Genomic DNA, 6,000 nt, shown 5'->3' with positions numbered 1-6,000 from the left:
GTCAGTGAAATAGTTCCCCAGGAGTTTTGCTATGTTATTAATTGTTTAATGTTTCCAGGCTAACAACTAATGGCTGCAGAACGCTCTGAATTCTCCAATGTAAATGGATACTTTTAAATCTTCCATTTCCTGAGAAGTTATCTCAGAGTCTGCTGTGTAGGATTAAGATTGCACAGTATCTGGACCCTCTTGTGGTGCAGTGGTAGTGCCCCTCCTCCTGACCCAAGCAGGGTTGATTCAAGTCCCACCTGTTCCAGGAGTGTGTAATAGCATCTCTGAATGGGTTGATCAGGAAAAGAGGTTTTTTTCAATTCACAATGTCCGTTGAAGTCAGTGTTGCAGAAACAACTAGTTGACCATCAGGAAAATACTGGCATAGTTCTGTATATTTTGCATTTGCAGTGTGGAGAAAATATTAGCTCACTGTATATTCTAAGGTCATTACATGAAAGCTTTATGCAGTGTAAAGAACTTGAGCCTCTTGGCCTCTTGATCAGCGTTTCAATAAGGCCCTGAACAGTGTGGACTGAAGTGAGAAATCTGGGGGAATACTGTGATAAGTAAAGTCCTAATTTGATGCATTTTTAAACAGCAGTCTGGACATTGAAATGACATTCTCATTAGGCAGTAGCAAGATGACTATTAAGGAGAATTATCGCTTGTTGGAAGCCTCATTAACTGCACACCTCGCATTATTATTATGCAACCTCCTATTTTACCACCCACCATGATGAAACTAGACACCAAGAATTCATGACATGGAAGTCTGAGCAGTTACCCAGCAACTCCAGTTCTACACCAAACCTGGTGTCAGCTATCATCCCAAGCTTGGATGTTGTTCAGTTCTTTCTGCATATGGATATGGACTGCTTAAGTTTCTGTGAAGTTATGAATAGGGTGGAACATTTCATATTCATCAGCGGTCACCCCCACTTCTGACCTCCTGATGAAAGGAAGGTGAAGGATGAAGCAGAGTCACAAAGTGTGGTGCTGGAAAAGCACAGCTGGTCAGGCAGCATCTGAGGAGCTGTGCTTTTCCAGCGCCATACTTTTGACTCTGACCTTCAGCATCTGCAGTCCTTACTTTCTCCCTGAAGGATGAAGCAGCTAAAGGTGGCTGGGCCTAAGACATTACCTTGAGGAACTCCTGCAGAGATGTCCTTAAACTGAGATGATCGACTTCCAACAGCCACAACCAATTGTCTTTGTGCAAAGAATGACGTTAATCAGTGAAGTGTTTTCCCCCATTCCCATCAACCTCAGTTTTGCTAGGGTTCCTCAATGTCAAACCCAGTATAAAATACATCTTTAATGTCAAGGAGAGTCTATCCCACCTTAGCTCTGGAGCTCAGCTGTTTTCTCCATGTTTGGATCAAGGCTGTAATGAAGTCAGGAGGTGAGTGGCCCTGGTGGAACCCAAATTGAGCATCAGTCAGTGGGTTATTCCTTTGCAAAGCCTTTTGACAGCACTGTTGACAACTTATAGAGTCATAGAGATATACAGCATGGAAACAAACCCTTCGGTCCAACCCGTCCATGTCGACCAGACATCCCAATCCAATCTAGTCCCACCTGTCAGCACCCGGCTCATATTCCTCCAAACCCTTCCTATTCATACCCATCCAAATGCCTCTTAAATGTTGCAATTGTACCAGCCTCCACCACATCCTCTGGCAGCTCATTCCATACACGTACCACCCTCTGCATTCCTCAATCATTTTACAGTTGATGGAGAATGGACTAATGGATTGGTAATTGACCTTGTTATATTAGTCCTGCTCTTTTCATGTGGACAGGACATACCAAGGTAATTTTCTACATTGTTGCATCGATGTCATCCTTTGACTGTCCTGGAACAGTTTGGCTACTTTTGGAGCATGAGCCTCCAGTGCTATTGTGCAATGTTTTCTCGGTCTAAGATTTTTGCTGTATCCAGTGTCTTCAGCTATTTCTTGGAATGAAGCACATGGAGTGAAGACTGGCACCTGTGCTGCTGGGCATCTTAGGATGGGGTCAAAATTGATTACTCATTTAGCACACCTTGCTGAAGATATATGCAAATGCTTCAGCATTGTCCACTGAACTAATGAGTTGGGCATCCCCATCATTGAAAATGAGGTTATTTGTGGACACTCTTCCTCCTATTGGTTGTTTAATTGTCCATTGAATTTGATCTAAATTTTCAAGATATTCAGGAAACTGATAGGCTTGATGAAGATATATTATTTCTGTTGGTTGGAGTTTAGCCGAGTCGCTACGGCTTGAAAGTTACAGCCAGAGTTTTCAGTAAATACTTCCACAAAAGGTATAAAATTTTGGAACTCACTTCTGGAAAATACTAAAATGGCAATTTGTGCTCGACCAATTGTTAATTTAAAATAGAGAGTGATAGGTAATTGTTAATCATTTAAGGCATTTGTGGTAAGTAATTAGGTCACGGATTAGACATGATTGCTCTGATCAATGGAAAGAATCAATGCTTCATTCAGGGTTCTGAGGAAGGGTCACTGTACCTGAAATATTAACTTTGCTTTCTCTTCACAGATGCTGCCAGACCCACTGAATGTTTGCATCGAACTCCGTTTTTGTTTCTGATTTACAGCATCCACAGTTCTTTTAGTTTTTATAAGTGCTTCATACCTGTTCTTCCAGTCTTTGAAATAAAAAGTAACTTTCTAGAGTCTGAAATTGACAAGAACATTGAATTAGCCACTGATTGCCCACTGGAGTGTGTTAGTAGTTTGATCTTATTAGCGCCCGGTGCAATCACTGGCTAGCCTCCAGTCGGAATATTGTGACCAGTTCTGGGCTGCACACTTTAGGAGAGGCCTTGAAGGCTTTAGTGAAGAGATCTGTTCAAGTCATACCAGGGTTGATAGGCTTCTGTCATGTGGAGATATTGGAGATGCAGGGATTATTGCCTTCAGAGCGGAAAACACTCAGAAGGGATTTAATATTAGAAGTTTAAAAAATCTGACATAGGCAGGGAGCTACTTGTTCCAGTGGTAGGAAGTTGGTATGAGCAAAAACCACATATTTAAGATAATTGGCAAGGGAATTAGAGTTAAGGTGGGGAGAACTATTTAACACAAGCAATCTGTATCCAGATGTGAACTGGATTGTACTGCCAGAAGAGGTAAAAGTAGGTTTTGCAACAACTTTCAAATAGGAAATGGACAAACACCTGGAAAACACGGAAGGCTATGGGAAAAAGAGTAGGGGTGTGAGACAAATCAAATTGCACTTTCAAAGGTCTGGTACAGGAACGATGAACTGAATAGCCACTTGATTCCATGATTTAGAGTATTGGACCTAAAATACTGATCTGATCATGTTCATAGTTCTGCACAAGCACCTGATCATTTTAATGCATTTACTTTATATAATTACTTCACATTCAACTATACGCTAGTCTGGCTCTGCGAGTTGTATCAAATGAAATTTAGTTCAAAGAAAATTGTTAATTATCTACTGAATTAGTCATCATCATATTATAGATTATCGTTACATTCTGATCTGACCACTAATTGGAATCGAGGGCTTGTCTTACATGTGAGTGGGCACATCTCATTCATCATTCAACTTGGAGATGTTGCAACTTGCTGTAAATAACTGGCGGTTATTATTCATGACAAGGAATCATGTAGCCTAGTAACTGGAATATTTGTTCATAATTGTGTGGATCATGGATCCAATCCAAAGAACTTTCCATCTGATATAATCTTTTTAAATTAATTTTTCTCACTCCTGTCCTGAAGATGTTGACTCAAATTCAGATTCTCTCCCTTTCCCTCCATCTGAAGGAGATGTCTTACTTAAATGTGCATTGCAACCATTCAAATCTCCAGTAAGTGACATTTCTTCACAGTGTCAGTTAGAAGTCTGATAGTGAAAATAATCAGAGAGGAGCCTAATTGCAATTGCACGCAACAGCTGCAAATCAGTTTCTTGGTTTTCCAATTTGAGTGAAAAGGAGAAATATCAAGGCAACAAACTTTTAAAAGTTATATCATTAGAGTCTTGATTATGGATGTCTTATTCACTGCTTGAAAACTCTCTGCAGTCTTATGGGCTCAATATGGAGTTCAAACATTTTAGGGCTTGACCCCCTCTTACATGTCCTTAGCCTAGTCCCCACACACCACGTCTTGGCATCATAAGGATTGCTATCACACACAACTCATTATCAGCCACTAACAGCTAACCCCATTAGCAGCTATTCATTCTCTCAGGCTGACCTTTATAATCCCTGCATCTCCAATATCTCTACATGACAGAAGCCTTCCAACCCTGGTATGACTTGAACAGATATCTTCACTAAAGCCTTCAAGGCCTCTCCTAAAGTGTGCAGCCCAGAACTGGTCCAACTAGTGTTCTCTCTCTTTTCTATCTCCAACTATCCATCTCCCCTCACCCCATCTTCTGCATAAGCACCCCAGCAATTTCCTAGCTACCATCAGTACTTAAGAAGAGTCACTGGATCTTAAATGTTAACTCTGTTTTCTCTCCACTGATTTTCTTGAGTTTTTCCAACAATTTCTGGTTTCGTTTCTAATTTCCAGCATTTCGCATTTCTTTCGGTTGCTTGTTTCTTGTTTTTCATGACGCCTCTCAAATCTGTTCCAGTTTATTAGCAGACTTGTCACCAAATTACAGCACAGTAAAATAGGACCTAGGGGGTGAAAGGTGACCAAACCTGCAGTTCTGCTATCTACCCCCATCTGAAAACGAGTGCTCTTTACACAAGTGAGCAAATGACCAAGAGAAAGAGTTACTTAGCTCAATATTGCCCTTTGCTGGTGAAAAGTGGTATTGTAACAGCTGCCTTTCCCAAATGCATAAACTATTGCTAATATCTTCAGTTTTGATCTGTGAACACTTATGAATCTAATAAAACTTACTTGCATAACACATTATAAATCAATGGTAAATATTAGTTAGAATTATATTTTTTATTTTAAAAACATCTATTCTTTGAAACACTGATGTCGGCTTGGAGATCATGAAAGTATCATTGTGTCACCATAGTCTTACCAGACCATAGGGGCTGCTTTCTCTTTAGGGAGAAAAGTGACTAGTCATGATTTAACCTGAGGGACACCAGGCCTCACGCAAGGGAAGAGGTTAAGAAGGAGAGTCCTTCATGGTAATCTTAAACCAGTGACGGGAGTTGAACCCATGCTGTTGGTATCATACTACACTGTAAACCAACAATCCTCACAAAAACAAATTGTGCGTCACCAAGGAGCCATTGAGATGTGGCTCCAAGGTTTCTCAACTTATCAGGAAGTTTAGTATCGTGGGCGGCATGGTGGCACAGTGGTTGGCACTGCTGCCTCACAGCGCCAGAGACCCGGGTTCAATTCCCGCCTCAGGCGACTCTCTGTGTGGAGTTTGCACATTCTCCCCGCGTCTGCTCCGGTTTTCTCCGGGTGCTCCGGTTTGCTCCCACACTCCAAAGATGTGCAGGCCAGGTGAATTGGCCATGCTAAATTGCCCGTAGTGTTAGGTAAGGGGTAGATGTAGGGGTATGGGTGGGTTGCGCTTCAGCGGGGCGGTGTGGACTTGTTGGGCCGAAGGGCCTGTTTCCACACTGTAAAGTAATCTAATCTAATCTAATCCAGCCAACCAAGCTAAACCAATTCCCCATAATAGTATAAGGTTTACATAAATTATGCAAGGAGATTAAATTAATAGATAGAGTCCATTATAGGAAGCAAAGAACTAGGGCTCAGTTGATTGTGTCTGATTTTGGACTTAACCCAAATTAAAACAAAATACTGCGACGCTGGAAGTCTGAAATAAAACAGACATTGTTGGAGAAACTCCACAGGTCTAGCAGCATATATGGACAGAGAAACAAAATAAGTTCTAAAGGAGAGTCATATCAAATCTTAACTTTGTTTATCGCTCTACAGGTGCTGACAGAGCTGCTGTGTTTGTCTGGCAGCTTCTGGTTTTATTTGGATTGAACCAACCCATTTAGTCTCCTTTTAGTAA

This window comes from Chiloscyllium punctatum, chromosome 44 (assembly GCF_047496795.1).
Source record: "Chiloscyllium punctatum isolate Juve2018m chromosome 44, sChiPun1.3, whole genome shotgun sequence".
NCBI lineage: Eukaryota > Metazoa > Chordata > Chondrichthyes > Orectolobiformes > Hemiscylliidae > Chiloscyllium > Chiloscyllium punctatum.
The sequence above is the reverse complement of the archived record's forward strand: the minus strand, read 5'-3'. Positions refer to the sequence as shown.